Genomic DNA, 17,059 nt, shown 5'->3' with positions numbered 1-17,059 from the left:
TTGACTGCGACTACGCTAAACAAACGAGAAATTTGGCGCATACGCAATTCGGTGTTCAGTTTTGTGAGACTTTGTTTTTCATTTCATTTTTCACGTCATGTGTAAATAGAAAATAATAATAGAAAATGTATTTAAAAAATTATAAAATCAAAATTATGTGCATTTAACGAGATCATATTTCCGTCGTTGGTCACTTATGCCAATATGCTCATGTCATTCCAACTCGCATTTAAAAATGGAACAAACAGCTCAACAGCATATAACAGCGGCGAAATTGCCGCCGCGCTTGTGCCAAGGAGAGCGACGATTTTATTCGATTTTATTCAAATTTACGGCGCGACGATGGCTATATATCTACCCATTATATCTACCTATCCATGACCGTTGTCGGGAAGAGAAAATATACGTAGTACGTGCGCCTGTGCGACCGCAGTTTATAAATAGAGCTCGTAAGTTGTATAGCGTTTTAAGATCGAAAAAATACTTTTGAATATTTGCTCGATCTGCATTTTTAAATACTTATATTAACTTCCAGTTATCCTGAAACGGCGACCTTGTCAGACCCCGTATCAAGCAATAATCATGATATACTTCGCATCAGCTTGGACTTGACTATTTTATGGTATTTATTCCATAAAAAATATGAGCATTGCTATGCAATAACTGCTACGATATTCGTAAGAAAACCTCAGTCGTTTTGATTTCTGAGAAGTAAAGATGAAAAACGGAAGCTGCCCTGCTTCGCTCCACTTTGAAATTTATGTGAGAATATTATGTTAAATTAACCTCTGAATGTATTTTATCAAAAAATTCTTGAACGTTGTAGTATTATTTTCAGATAATAGGGCGACTTAAGGGCAAATAAAGGAAGAAATTAAAAATGATTTCTACCCTCTACGGTACATCTGGGTCTTTTGAGGTGCAACCCAAATTTTTTCCTTAAATATCTCCGAAATGCAAGAAGGGCTCGACCTGGCTCCACTCCCTGAAAAAAGTTATTGGTAGTGGGGACTCAAGAGCCAAGAGACGACGAAGTCCGGCAGTTTGCTGGTAAATAGTAGAGAGTGCAAATCGTGTGCCCTGAGAGACCCGGGAGTTTCGCGGCCTTAGTGTTCTGCAACAGTAAGTAAAATTTATTTGTTTCGTTTTTTCAATTGTTTTCAAGTGCTTATCAATAATATAAAAGTTTCTCGAGTTATTTATATAAATACGGCGTCATTTGGGAACATATACGTCGAAATATTAGGTATGTTTTACTTGAAAACAAATTATTCTGATAATAAAATGTCTGACAGTAATAATTTAGAGAGTGAAAGTGATCAGCCTCCTGCAAAAAAAGCAAAATCACCCGATGGCACACTATCAAGTCATCAGTAAGTTAATTATATTTTTATAATTAAAGTGTGCATTTATCTGTACATTAAGCACGCGTATATTTGGTGTGTTTTAACGCCAGTAAATGTAAAATTATACTGATTTTTATTTTAGCTTCCTTTAACACTTATATATATTTTTTTTAATTGATTATTAATTTTAATTAATTTTAATTTTTTTAAATTGATTATTAATTATAATTAATTTTAATTTTACAAAATAATGTCGATGTTTCACATCTGCCAGGCGTCCCGTGACGGCTCATTTTTTGTTTTTTTTTTTTCATTTATTATTTGTTTCTAATAAAGAGCCTGAAGACGGCTGGCTTGGCCCATGCCGAAACGTTGCCTTGATCAAATGCTAACCAGGCATTTATTCCTTTCTTGACCTTCCCCGACGAATTCTTCATCATAGAACTCATCCCAATGACGTCACGGGTGATGCGTAAAATTAAGTTTTCGGAAAGTGCGCATGCGCCAGCGTCTTTACACCGCACTATTCAGAAATCGGGCACCTTACGCACGCTCCGCAGGGTTCGAAGATCTAACTTTAAAGTGTGTTTTGGAATAAAAATTAGCAAACAGCTATAATAAGTTTGAGTTAAAGATCAAATGGCTATACGTGAGACTTCCGTTACGTAAAAACATGTAATTTGAATACACTTTATATGCTTATACAGTAAGGAATTTGTCTGTTATACAGACTCGATGGAAGTTTTATAACTAACTATTTTACACGGAAATTTTAATTTTTTTCAGGGGACAGTTTGGATAGATTCGAAAAATTTCTTAAATTTCTTGAACGAAATATTTTTCTGTCAATATACCGCACGTGAATATTTCTTTCTTAAAATTTGTTGAACACTTCCTATAACTTTTGTGAAACATCCGTGAAAATACTGATAATTTTTGTATCATTTAGAAAACTTCGACGGACCACAATGTACACAACTGAAATTTATCATAAACAAAACTCCTTGAATAATATGAGCTATGCGAAATAAGAGCTTTTCGAAAATAACTATTTAATTTCACCCTAAATTTTTCTGTTGACAGCACGTTTCATTTGGATAATCTGCAATACGAAGATCCACGCAAGATCTCGAAATAGGACTTGGCACAAATCAATCTTGGTAATAAGTATCTACAGAAGCTCAACTTGAAACATCTGATAGCAGAAAAATGCCAGAACAAAACCTAAATCATCAATGATGACGGGATACTCAGGAATCATCGTACAGTCCACAGTCGTACTGATTCGAGGACAAACATTATAACGCATAGAAAATGTTTACACAACCTGCATCCATGCGTATGATTATTATAATTCGTCGACGAGTCAAGAAGCGAGGAGGTGTTTTATTTCGAAGTAGCCAGAGTGTGGTGTTTCCCACAGAGGAATTCGAGGTGCGGAAGTTGAAATTGCTTCACCTACGGAAATGGTAACCGTATACACTCCAAGAGACTACATATAACGGGTGAATCTCGTGAAGCTGACGAAATGCGCAGGATGCAAATTGAGCATGTGGATCGTCCGACACTTCTTCAATCTCGTCTTACCCAAGAGACTAAGTTGGTAGGTATTTACGCATTTAGGATCTGCGTCGCGGTGCCTTGTGACTTCGTCGCTGCATCCACGAGCGGTACGTATCCCATTTCCTCAATCTCTGCTGTTTTCTCGCTTTTCAAAATACCTCGGTGCATCGTTCGACGCAAGTTGATCCCTTTCGACAGTGACTAGAGTTTTGATCAAATTCGATTTTAGTCCTTGTTGTTTTTGAATGCAGTAATATTTTTGTTACATGTTTTTTATTTTTGCGTGCCAGTAAGACATCAACTACTCATACTTAAGTTCAGGTGTACAAAACTTATAGAATCAGAATGAGTTATGAAACAATCTTACGATCGTATCATTATTGGGTCGTAGTAATCATGGAGTTAATTTCCAATTTCACGTAATGCAGAAGGGGTAACGATGTACAGTCTAAATACAATAGTAATATGTATGCGGAATATATTGTTTACAACAGCGAGTACGAAAGTTCAGCGTACTGGAAAAATCTGAATTTAGAGTGGCTGTATGCGAAATTCCGAAGACAGACGTGTGCGTCTTTGGATTTCAAATGAATCGGTCTAACTTGAAATATAAGAGATCCATCAACATCATGGAAACTATACGTACATACATATATCAAAGTAGCGGCGCCGAAAAAACAAATCCAAGGTAAAAGGTCAGACGTTTGTCGCGTAAACAACAAATCCACGTGCATGAACTACGTAATACGAGTAGTTCTGTATTCCTTGAAACTACGATGGACTGGGTAAGTCAGCCACGTGCGACGGAGTCATACACGGGGCATGCGATTTTTCTGTAACTATACCGGGTTATTTCAGTGATGCGCCCCGTAAGGTCTCCTAAGTGTAGGCAAATCAGGGTACAAGTCCACTCTGAGCAGATCCGAGTTTTTCCGGGGCGACATCTGTAACAAAAGAGCAACGTAGTTGCTCATTGCCAGAGTGGTTTTGTTGTACCCTGAATTGCTTTCAATTAGGAGTCCCTGCGCGGCGCATCAGAAATAACCCAATATACCTATCAAAGAAAGCAGACTATTGAAAAAAAATTGCTGAATTATTTCAACATTTCTGACGATCATTACGCGTTTCCGCTGTTACAAAAGTCAATATTTCTCTACTTCCGTGTTCCGTTTAAAATGCAATAAATTTTAACATGCTAAGAGATACAACCCGCAATGTCAAATGGTACATCGTCCTTCGGTGTGGTGTTTTATAATCGAAATGCACTCTGCAAACAAAGAAGACCATTCAAAACGGATTATAATAACAAACTACAAGACGCATTATTTTTTCATATCATTTATTTCACAGATGAAAGGTCTCTTGCAGATGCACGGTAGAGTGCCGAATTTTTCTTGCCACGATTTTTTGAATAATTAATAATTCCATCCAGAACCTGCATGGCAAATATTAGCCGTATCAGATCGATGTTACCTACCGAACCAATGCTTCTTGATAAGCACGCATTATTTTCAACTTGAAATGGAATTGTATTTTAATCAAATATAATAATTGACATGATAGTTTCGGATGCAGCAATTTGCCGGAATAACAGTTAACTTGATACATAACTTTCTTCAAATTAACAGTTCTTTCAAATATACTATTAAATTGTCGAAATTTCTGAATACGTTGTTATTATGCAGCGAAAAAATTGCATGTGTTGGATAATTGTGTAAAACGTGTTCTATCAATCTTCACATTTGAGTAGATCGTCTACGATATTCAGATAATATTACAATTTAACGTTTGTGAAGAAGCCCGCAGAATATAGAAACACGTAATCACATAAAGAACAAAAAAAAAACACAGACAGTAATCATATATGTGCAGGTGTGCATAGACATAGGTATAATGTAGCTGCGAATTCACCTCGTGAATTATTGAAAAGAGACTCGAAATCGGCAAGATATTACACGCTGCAAAAAAAAAAAAAAAAAATGCTCTTAAAATGCATTAGATTTGGTAGTAAGATGTCTCAGTCGAAGGTTTGGCGACGAAATAAAACCGTTCTATTTTAAGTCCCACCTATCAAGTCCAGCACATGTATAGACGCCGGGTATTGTGCAATAGATCTAACGCGATTTGCAATTCAAATGTCGTGTATCAGCGCGGGCGTGACTCCGTAGGTCCCTTCGATTCGAAGACGATCGCGCCACAGGGCCTGACATCATACACCCGCATCAAATCACACCGCACATTCGCTTATCTTGTTTTGTTGTCGAGTTGTGTATGTGGTATGTAAATTTGTCGCGCGGCGCGCGTGCCTGGGCAACTACCTCCGATTTGCATCCCCCCACGTGAGACATGCCGCGTTGGCGGACTTTACAAGTATAATAATCCAAATTCCATGAACGTGCGTCGATACCAGCTTGAACACCACATCTTTCAATCGCCGCATCGATCTCTGCAGGTTCACGACCCCCAGCGGTGCGCTGGGTACACCGATTTCAAATTTCCCGCGGTTCAATCGTCGCGAAACCAGGTATATTTATTTTTCATAAGTTCAGTATAATATATTGTGGCAGTTTCTGGAAAGTAAACACTCGAATGCGCATGCGCCGAATCATGTAATTCCATCGGAAAATTGAACGGATTCGCACCGAGTTTCTCGTTTGTTTTTAAGGGTGACTAACTCAATTACGGGCGGACGCTAGCTATTAAAATTCGCAAGCTCAAGGTTATGTTGCATTGGTGATTTGAGATAGCCAAACTCTTAAGGGTCTGGATTTCAGTCTGCATAACCTCGAAACGCTTACGTGTAGTGACAATTAGCGCTAATTGTAAGGTCCAACCAGACAGAGTTGACTGCGACTACGCTAAACAAACGAGAAATTTGGCGCATACGCAATTCGGTGTTCAGTTTTGTGAGACTTTGTTTTTCATTTCATTTTTCACGTCATGTGTAAATAGAAAATAATAATAGAAAATGTATTTAAAAAATTATAAAATCAAAATTATGTGCATTTAACGAGATCATATTTCCGTCGTTGGTCACTTATGCCAATATGCTCATGTCATTCCAACTCGCATTTAAAAATGGAACAAACAGCTCAACAGCATATAACAGCGGCGAAATTGCCGCCGCGCTTGTGCCAAGGAGAGCGACGATTTTATTCGATTTTATTCAAATTTACGGCGCGACGATGGCTATATATCTACCCATTATATCTACCTATCCATGACCGTTGTCGGGAAGAGAAAATATACGTAGTACGTGCGCCTGTGCGACCGCAGTTTATAAATAGAGCTCGTAAGTTGTATAGCGTTTTAAGATCGAAAAAATACTTTTGAATATTTGCTCGATCTGCATTTTTAAATACTTATATTAACTTCCAGTTATCCTGAAACGGCGACCTTGTCAGACCCCGTATCAAGCAATAATCATGATATACTTCGCATCAGCTTGGACTTGACTATTTTATGGTATTTATTCCATAAAAAATATGAGCATTGCTATGCAATAACTGCTACGATATTCGTAAGAAAACCTCAGTCGTTTTGATTTCTGAGAAGTAAAGATGAAAAACGGAAGCTGCCCTGCTTCGCTCCACTTTGAAATTTATGTGAGAATATTATGTTAAATTAACCTCTGAATGTATTTTATCAAAAAATTCTTGAACGTTGTAGTATTATTTTCAGATAATAGGGCGACTTAAGGGCAAATAAAGGAAGAAATTAAAAATGATTTCTACCCTCTACGGTACATCTGGGTCTTTTGAGGTGCAACCCAAATTTTTTCCTTAAATATCTCCGAAATGCAAGAAGGGCTCGACCTGGCTCCACTCCCTGAAAAAAGTTATTGGTAGTGGGGACTCAAGAGCCAAGAGACGACGAAGTCCGGCAGTTTGCTGGTAAATAGTAGAGAGTGCAAATCGTGTGCCCTGAGAGACCCGGGAGTTTCGCGGCCTTAGTGTTCTGCAACAGTAAGTAAAATTTATTTGTTTCGTTTTTTCAATTGTTTTCAAGTGCTTATCAATAATATAAAAGTTTCTCGAGTTATTTATATAAATACGGCGTCATTTGGGAACATATACGTCGAAATATTAGGTATGGCAGAAAGGAGCGCAAAAGAAGTGCGTTATTATTTACGTGAACGTGAGCCTCAAAATTTTCACGAGGCTTCTCAGAATGAAAAGGATGGAGAGGAAGTGGAAAAGCATATTTTCGACAGTCAGGATGCCAACGAAGATTAAACTATATTTTTCTGAAAGGTCATTGTCTGAACTTTAAAACAGTATTTGTTTTTGATATTTATTTACTGTAGATATACATTTTTTTAAAGAATTTCAGCTTTTTTGAAAATTATTGTGTGAATTCCGATGCTTACCACAAAAGTCTTGATACATTTTATTTTAAAAAGGATTGGAGTATGCAGTAGCAGTAGAGACCCTAGGGAGTATCCATGAATTTTTCAGATTTTTAAAAAGCCATAAAGAAAACCAGGACAGGACATAAAAGACCGAGCGGTTCCGCAGAAGCAGTCAAAAAAATGGGCTCCGTGGAGGGTTAATTATGGTCTGTGGTGGGATATTTTTGACACTTCACTCCAATATAACACCAACCTAAATTAATACAACAAAAATTCAGCAGACCAGAAAAATTCCATGTCCACACTGTCAATAAAATCAAATGTCATATTGAAGTTTTGATTAGTCATATTGGAACTAACATCTTGCATTTTGCATTTTGGTTTTTATATTTGAACTCAGCAGCCCAAAAATCCTAAATGGAAATTATGTCTGAAAAAAATTAACCTGATCTACTTTTGGCCGTTTTTTATCAATATTAGACCATTGCATGCTACTGCCATTTCTATTGCTGAAATTACAGCCTCATCACCATAATGACGAAGGAATTTCACCGTGTGGAGCCCGCCGTAGCCTCTATTGCTTTGTTGTCAACGTCCTGGGGAACCAGCTCACATTAGGGAATATCCCTAACTGTCCGTCTCGGAATAGAATGAAATTTTGTAGGCATGTAGAGGGGTTTAAAATATAAAATACGTGAGTTTCCTAACCACCCACCTCCACCAAAAAAGTTGAACACCGTCAGTTGAAAGCAATGACATATCAATGGTAGGCACTATCCAAAAAATTTGGCATGTAAAACTTTTCAGTACCATGATTTGAATCAAAATACGTCACTCAAAATTTTCAAAAATATTTTAATCACATTCCAGTACTGAATGACTCATGGCGTTTGATTTCGTTAATTCGGGGGGGGTATGCTTCGTGGTCATCATCACGTTCTTCTTTCTGGAGTCGCTTTATCATGCTAGAGTAAGTGCCGGTACTGCCGGTGTACTCTTTTTACATATGAAAGTTTAATTTTATGTTTGACATATGTTTGACAATTTTTTTGGATCTATAGATCACTATAATTATTAATTATTATAATGTTAAGCTTGATAATGATCTGTTTTTGAAAGCGTCATGCGGCGAAGAATCCAAAACAGAAAATTCTAACGTGGACATTACACATTGGCAGTTATTTAAGTTTCACTGTTTTTTTTTTAGTTCAACTTGAGATATAAATTATTTGCAGAGTACGTTGCTTTACTAATAATCCTACTCCGCTAATACCTTAGAACTGCTGCCCAACGTGCTTAATTAAAGATCGAGCAGATTAGATGATTGTTCACACTTGACTCACATTCAGAATTTTCGTTGTAAGCAAGGCGGAGTTGGCCTGAATGCCAGCAGCACTAATTAACGGATTGCAGGTATTCTAGATGAGACGCTGTTCACTGCTAACATTATATAAATATATATTATAAAATTCATAAAAGTTTACAGTGGTTTACGTCATATGAAATAACTAATAATAAAAAGCGAGTGCAGTACAAGTTTGAAGAGTATGAGAAAGAAGACTCGCGGAGATGATCCTGGTTACTACCAAATGAATTGTTGGAAGTGTGCAGGAATAGAAGTAGAATTATAATGAAGACGGACTTAAGTAAGGGTAGGAACGTGTTAATTTGTACTGATTGGTTGAAAAAGTGAAGAGGGAAGTATGTGTTTATCGTTAGGAGTATGTATATGCAAATTCCTAAAAGATGCAAGTGAAGGAGAGGCTGTACATGACTATAGCGGAACGTACATAGAACAATAGGAAAAAACTGCTAAAAAGTCACATAGAGAGCCTGCAAAGGAGACGAATTTTGAAAGCTCATGACTCAACATTTGGTCACTAAATGTTCGGGTAAAACGGTAAGAAAAAGGGAGAACGGTCAGGACCGCATTCTACCTGTGTTACAAGGTTTGGCGTATACTCGTGTATAGACTATGGAAATGCAGTCACAATTAGTAATAAATTAATTATTTTACTTTAATTGAAAGTGCGCAGCGCTAATGTTCGTAAATGTCGGAACGCTAGAAGTGAAGTAAGATCAGATTGTGACGTCAGACTCTAACGATCCAAAATAGTTATTGCTGAGAATGTCTTACATGAGTCCACGGGGAAAGAAGAATAGATGACCCAAGTGGCGCTAGTGTCCTGCGGCTATATTGATCTATTTTACGAAAGATCCGCCAGATATCTCATCAGCATAAAGTTTAGTTTATTATCAATGGCCGAGGGGCTAATCACTCTCGAGTATACTCGCTACTTACTACCTTATTTAACTTATTTTGCCTTATCTATCCAAAGACTCGTCGGTACTCGCCGATACTTGTCGGTACTGCCTGACAGTTACCGACGATTTTTTGGATAAATAAGGCACAATAAGTTGAATAAGGTAGTAAGAAGCGAGAATACTCAAAAGTGAATAGGCCCTCGCCAATGGTGGACTATATTTTCTATTTGAAGGCATTTATTAGTACACTTACGGAAGAGGTAAAGTCAGCGATGCGATTCCGAAGCCAGAGAATGCTCAAAAAATTAAGTATACCCACATGCACGTAGCTGCAGGTGAAATTGTATCTTTATTTCAACCTGCACCAATAGCATTTCGAGGAAAGAGGTATAAAAAATAGTACAATAGTGCAAAATTTTCATATTCTGACATATGATCATTTGATTTGCTCGCTCCTTTTGCACTTGAGATATTTCGTAGCCATTATGTGAAACGCGTTGAAGTAAGCTTCAACTGCTAAGCATTGCGAAATAGGGCGGTTGGATAACATATTCTTCTTACGCCGTACACGGATCTACTCACCTCGGATTATTTCGGTTGACTTCGGGTAAAATTCTCACCAATTCTTAGCATTTTTACTGCATGGTTACATCGCCTATTCGGTTCGCCCTGAGTGTAGTTCTACAGTTATATAGCAGAACCGGAATCCTAGGAAACTCGCATTTCGTATGCATAAAAAATGCTATTATTCGTTCAGTCTGAACCTTTACAATACACAGTGATAAAACCAAAATGGCGGTAGGTGCAGGGACCTTGTTTAGTCCGCTGCTAGCCTTCGTTCATTTATGGACCTTTAACTGGCCTTACCAATTGGGTAGTAACGCTACATCCTTCAATCGCCGGGCGCGGTGCAGACTACGCCTAGCTAGTAGCAATTTCCATTGCACGAAACCGGTGTGAACCGTAACGCACGGTGGGCAACGACATCTCTTGTTCCTCTGGTCCACAAACATAGCATGGTTGAGTCTCAATTCTATGAGTTTTTTCTTGCGGTTGCCAGTCTTATACGTTGAATTTTTATTTTTTAGCTAAAATGTCAAAGATATTGTACACACAAAAAGACAGTCATTCACAATAAGATTCAACTGGTTTTCATTTTTAACGAAAGAAATGTTCATTGTAACTGCGAATTGGAGAACTGTTCAGTTGGTTGAGAAAAATTTTAGTTGATCTATGTAATAGAATTAATTCATTGCGAGCTACTCGTGAAATATTGAATAGATTCTACCTTGTTATACATGGTAAACTTACAGACAATTCAAGTGGCGTCAATAAATGTTAATTATTTGAAATGCATTTCTTTCCATTTAATTGAATTTACCATTTTTTCCATAAAATATTTTGTAGGCAGGCTCCAATTAATTCATTTTTGTGGCTCCAAGTAAATTTTCTAAATTCAATTAGATAATTCGTTATATCATAGTTACAAGAAACGGTTTCATGAAATGAAACAACTTTGAAAGTCCAAGATGTCACAAAATTAACTAAATTTAAATTGTGTGTTATTTCTTCAAATCTAGTAAATATTTTTCTCAGTGTGCAACTTTGATATGGCTGGTTCCATTTCAAACCGCGCAGCAAGGTCGGGACGAAAAATTCAAACGACTTGTAAATAATTTACATGATTCTTTGGGTAATTTAAGGGGACTCATATTTGGTCATTTTGCTCTAAAAAAATTTCATCTCTCTGCACGGCTATTACCATTTTTTATCAAAAACTCGTTTTTACAGATTCCGTAAATTTACTGTTTTTTTTTTAAGTGCTATAACTTATGAACGAATTAACGGATTTGAGTGATTTTTTTCTTCAAAATATGCGTATTTTTACCTTCTTTCAGAAAATTCCAAGTTCAGGAAGATCGACACAAAATCGCCGGAGTTATTCAACGTAATATAAAATAATCCGAAAAAATTCAACCCCGATTTTCAGGAATTGCATATTTTTTTTTTCTCTCACCAATTTTTTATCGAATAGTTCTTTAAAAGTACTAACTCTTCGCACAAGATTTATTAGCGGATTAGTTCTGTAAAAAGAGTTATGAATTTTTCAATATCGCGAATTTTACGCCCAAGAAACGCCGTCACCGAGATAAAGCTTAGAGATTAGCTGAAGCAACTAATTGAAGACTTAACTAATAAACGTACTCAAGGTACGCAAGTTCCTACTCAGAACAAAATTACAAATTTTCAACACGAGGTTATCGGGGATTTTTTATCAATACCCGCAGATTCATTCGTAGCTAGGGTGCTAGAACTAAGTCAGTGTAAGACTGAGGGAGACGATAAGAAGACTCTACGACCTGTGTGTCAGAAAAGATTAGCAGCTCTGTCAGACTTACAGAAGATTGAATCGATCTGCAGAGTGGAAATAAGTAAGATATGCAAACGCATTAAAAACGTTCTCAGCATCCCTAGGCTTCTCGGAACTCGAAGTCAATGATGAATTATGATATAAAGAAAAGGCTAAGGACCAAGATGCACCCATGGCGCGAGTGATGGAAAACTAACCAGTGGGGCATTGGAACAAAGAGAGACATTAAACAATAACCTTGAAGGTATAGATTGGCTGTTGAAAAACAAAAAGAATGTGAATCTTGAAGCTATATATGAGTTGTTCTTTTTAAACCTTGGCCAGGTTCTCTAATCCTTAAAAATTCAGAGTAAATGTTGCAGGTAATTTGTGGAAAGAGAGCTGCATGTATTTGATGTTAGAGCGGTAAGATTATTAGTGGAAACCCCAAATAGGACTGTACAAGGTGCTCTGCGTAAGATTACACCGAGTGCTTGATAATTGTTTGCCAAAGAGAAGCTAGTTTCGCTGATACAAACTTTAGGAGGTTAACAGAAATGTCTTAGGCCACCAGTTTTTGGAAATCATAGAAATCTACATCAGAGAAAGGAACCAAATCATAAACAAATAACCGAACCGCCCTAATTATTCTACATCTTCGCCTAGTCCGCTCCCGGCAGGCAAAGTGAATGTGCGGTATAATAACAGCTACAAGCTCGAACGAAGAAAAGAGTATCCCAAATCCACATTTCCAGGTTTCTTTTAAAGAAAATCAAAAAAATGACCACATGAACACTTCAGGTTTTTCAGCGAAAAAGCCAAGTAGATATTTGGAGAAATGGAAAGAGTTGGGAGCACCCTACACAAATTAAAAAAAAAACACATTTTGTGTACGTTGTCCCCTTGCATCGCGTACAAGAATATCGCTGCGGAAGATTTCGCCGACCAATGAGATTGAATTATTTGGTGCATGCGTAGTTGATTTTCAAGTTTCATGAGATTGTCTCGGTACGGTACGATTGCATAATTCTCGTACATGTTGGCAACACTGAATGAGAGCTGTTATGAAGATGTATATTAGACTGGGCCAAAAAAAACGAAGAATTTTTTTTCTAATGCTACTGTAAAAACATTGTTCATGACGACAAAGAAAAATTATCCTGAAAGTTTGAGCCCTTAATATTAATATTAAGGGGTGTATCGTTACAGCTATTGATTTTTTAACAGTTACCGCATTTTTTTACCCAAAATCCGTCAATTATCAATCTAAAAAATTTTATCAATCCATTTTTTGAAGGAAATTAAATTTCCTACAAAAAAGCTCTCTTACTAAATTGACGTAGATCGAGCCGTTTCCTTGTAATCGTGCCTTAAACATTGATTTCATTTTTCAAATTTTTGTTTGAATTTTTGATTTTTTTAATTACCAGAACAATCAATATTTTCATAAATCAAACCATTATTTTTGTGGGAAATTTGATGCTCTACAAAAAAGGTCTCTTAACATTTTTCATGAAATTCACTCCTTTAAAAGTTATTCGACATTGAAATTGTATTCAAAAGTGATTAACCGTTGATTTTGCGTTTGACATAATTCTTTTCACTTATTTGACAAATTTAAGACTTAAATATTAAAAATATTTTTGTTTTCGTCAGATGGCTAAATTTTTTTCAAAAAATCGATATTTATTACGATATTATCCAGCTAAAACCTTTCTTCATCTACATATTTTTATTTTCACTGTATTTTACTAACTTAAATAGTAAAAAAAAATCGGTTTCTCAAGTTATTTTTTTCTGTAGTTACACGCAAAATCAACGGTTAATTACTTTTGAATACAATTTCAATGTCGAATAACTTTTCAAGGAGTGAATTTCATGAAAAATGTTAAGAGACCTTTTTGTAGAGCATCAAATTTCCCACAAAAATAATGGTTTGATCTATGAAAATATTGATTTTTCTGGTATTTACAAAAATCAAAAATTCAAACAAAAATTTGAAAAAAGAAATCAATGTTTAAGGCACGATTACAAGGAAACGGCTTGATCTACGTCAATTTAGTAAGAGAGCTTTTTTGTAGGAAATTTAATTTCCTTCAAAAATATGGATTGATAAAATTTTTCAGATTGATAATTGACGGATTTTGGGTAAAAAAAATGCGGTAACTGTTAAAAAATCAATAGCTGTAACGATACACCCCTTAATATTAATATTAAGGGCTCAAACTTTCAGGATAATTTTTATTTGTCGTCATGAACAATGTTTTTACAGTACCATTAAAAAAAAAAATTCTTCGTTTTTTTGGCCCAGTCTAATGTATATGGGATGTATGCGTCCGTTACCGCGACGCGTGATTACACAAATTCGAAGGAACCATTGCAAGCCGGGTAAGCTATTACAGAAAACGACAGATGGCACCAGAACAAGGCGAGTTAAAGGTAAGTTCTCAATAGCGTACTTCTCACGTGGATGCCGTGTGTCGGGCTCCAGAATTTAATTTGTGTTTTAATTCAATCCGAAACACTTGCATTGTGAGCTCCTCATTCTACGCAGCAATTCTACTTTCGACGATCCCAACCTGGAATATACACACTAGGGTGATCGTAATCAATATATGATGTCATTAATATCTTTGCATAACCTGTTATTGTTACACGCTCTGACAACCTGACGTCACAAGTATGTTCATATCGTGTAATTTTTGCATCCGTATAGCGATGAAGTTAACCTGTAACATGTTATTAACAGTGTTGCTGTTGTTGAGATGGATTTTTCCCTATTCCACATGATCAGTAACGTCTTGGCTACCTGCAGATCTTTTATACCATTGATTGACAAAGTGCCGAGTTGACCTGTCGTGTTTCTCCTTCCGTCCACTGAGGATGGCCAAAAATAATCGATTATTTACGACGATTAATCGAGTATAATCGATTATTTTTGAAACTCGATTATTTTTCCTCACAATCGGTTTAATTATTTTTACTCCCATGAATCTCACTCCCAGGGACTTCAGCACACACAGATATGATTGTATTCTTGGGCTCACTAGACAAGCCATTTCGGAATGTCGTATAAAAAAAGCAATAATGTATTATGTGATTAACGTTTTGATTGATATTTCGTATAATAAGTTAAAAATGAATGAGTATTTTAACCTAAAATTGAACAATATTTTGAATTAAACTATAGATTATCAAAAAACTTTTCCACTACCAAGATTACATACCGAAATTTTCGAAACTTGTTTTCAAATACACCCTTTTAAAAAATTACGAAACAATCGATTAATCGATTCATTTTCGCCGATTGAATTGAGTCGTATTCGATTATTTTTTTGAACTCGATTAATCGATGCGTCGATTATTTTTGGCCGAGTGGCCACCCTTACTTGTCTACACCGCAAGATAATTACAGTGTTAAATTACAGCGATCACTACGGTAAATTGTCAGTGTTCGTCTAATACTGTTTGATTCTACGGTGATTCACACTCTCTAAAGCTACAGATTTAAGACTGTATGGTGTAACTTGACAAAGAATAACTCTTTTCTGCTTACGAAGTTAAGATAATAGAGGAAAAATAAAAGCTACCATTACATGAGTCCCGTGTTCAATTATTATTACCGATAAACGTTGAATCTGGCATCAAACAGCGTAGATGACAGTTGAAATTAAATACAACGTGAATATTGCGATTTTCGTGGGTTAAACTAAAATATATCACTGGTTTAGCATGGTGAGACGAAATACCGAACCAATTGTTATATTATAATAAACACTAATACACGGTATGCACAAAATGCACCAAATTTTCGCATAGTGAACAACATTACGATATCTTTGTATGCTGTTTACAGAAAGTTTCCAGAGTGCTCTCAAGCTACAGTTTTTTGTTCTTGGATTCAGCTTCATTGCTTGCGTCTTGCTCATGATTAATATTCTATACGCAAATTTCTCAATTGCGGTTTGATAGGGGAGTGCGGGTACTGAAATTCTTCGTGACGGGTCAGATCGGATAAAACGGATTACTTTCGGGTCGGGTACGCAAAAATTTCGGGTACCCAAAAATTTCTAGTTCCTCGAAAATCTCGGGTTTGCCAAAAATTGCGGAGTTTTGAAAATTTTGGTCACGGCTGTTTTCGCTTCTCCAAACATACCAGGATTTATAAAGTGAACAGAGATTTTCGAAAATTTTGGACTTATGTCATTTCCAAAATCTCGGACAATCTAAAGGACAATTTCGTAGTCATCTGAAATTATGAGTTCGGGATGTTCTATTTTCAAAAAATCAGACTAGAGTCTCACCGAAAAATATTCTCTTGAACTCTTTCACATCTGCTTTATTATCGTGAAATAATTTTGCCATCGACTATAGTAGGAATGTGCGGGAACTGAAATTCCCTGAGTCGGGTAAAATGGATTACTTTCGGGTCAGGTACCCGAAAATTTCAGGTACTCGAAGTTTTCGGACTGCCCGAAGATTTCGGGATTATCAAAAAACACGACCCGATGCAAACCCGACCTGAACTCAAGTTCGAGTACTCGAGATTTCGAGTACTCACACACCTCTACGGGTTGGTGATTCCGAACGCGTTTAATTCAAAGAAAATGTGAAGTGGCCGCTGAAACAGTTTCGGATGAGAAAGTTCAGTGTTCTGAGTTACTTATGTTTTGAGTAACTTATAGAAAGTCTGTTTTCTTGTTATGAACGTCCGTCTAAGGATTATAAATTACACGGTTCAAATTTATTCGAATCTTATCTAATCGGTAAATCTTAATCTCGCACATTGGAATTGACGTATCTGGGATAATCGTGTCAGTCGATATCCATCGGTCTGGTTGTATTTCGTTGTCTGGTTACTGTTATATTCTTTACGCAAGAACACGTGGCTAAAAATTAATTCAAAGCTGCAAGGTTCCGCGTGCTACGCCACTCGAAACCGTAAGCATGAACAACAGACAGACAAAGCTGTACAAATAATTTTTACATAATTGAGATGTTCTACTGTAGTATTCAGATGAGTCTTTTATAATGACTTGTCAGTAAACAAGACTTAACACAACATTCGGACCACATCTGACTACTTTCTACACCTATTAGCAATTATACTTGAAAGAACTTTAACCAATATCGATTTGTCGGAAGCAAGGTATTTTGGCGCGTCAATTTATGTAGGTACGTCTC

The 17,059-nt window shown here is 36.5% G+C and overlaps 1 protein-coding gene and 1 long non-coding RNA gene across 2 annotated transcripts in view; both read left to right on the top strand.

Moving 5' to 3' along the window:
* Nucleotides 1–269: 269 nt before the first annotated feature.
* Nucleotides 270–1,057, top strand: LOC124221234 (uncharacterized). The gene is made up of 3 exons (XR_006883773.2): nt 270–449; nt 536–762; nt 839–1,057. It is a non-coding gene; the product is annotated as an uncharacterized lncRNA (long non-coding RNA).
* A 5,796-nt stretch (nt 1,058–6,853) lies between these two features.
* CNT2 (Concentrative nucleoside transporter 2) overlaps nt 6,854–17,059 on the top strand; it is a 32,876-nt gene continuing 22,670 nt past the window's right edge. Inside the window, exon 1 of the mRNA XM_046630747.2 lies at nt 6,854–6,874. The gene's annotated coding sequence lies outside the window, so the exon portion shown is untranslated. The remainder of the gene's footprint in view (nt 6,875–17,059) is intronic.

This window comes from Neodiprion pinetum, chromosome 6 (genome assembly GCF_021155775.2).
Source record: "Neodiprion pinetum isolate iyNeoPine1 chromosome 6, iyNeoPine1.2, whole genome shotgun sequence".
In the NCBI taxonomy this organism is placed as follows: Eukaryota; Metazoa; Arthropoda; class Insecta; order Hymenoptera; family Diprionidae; genus Neodiprion; species Neodiprion pinetum.
Note: the sequence above shows the minus strand (reverse complement) of the source record. Positions and strands in the feature narration are given on the sequence as shown.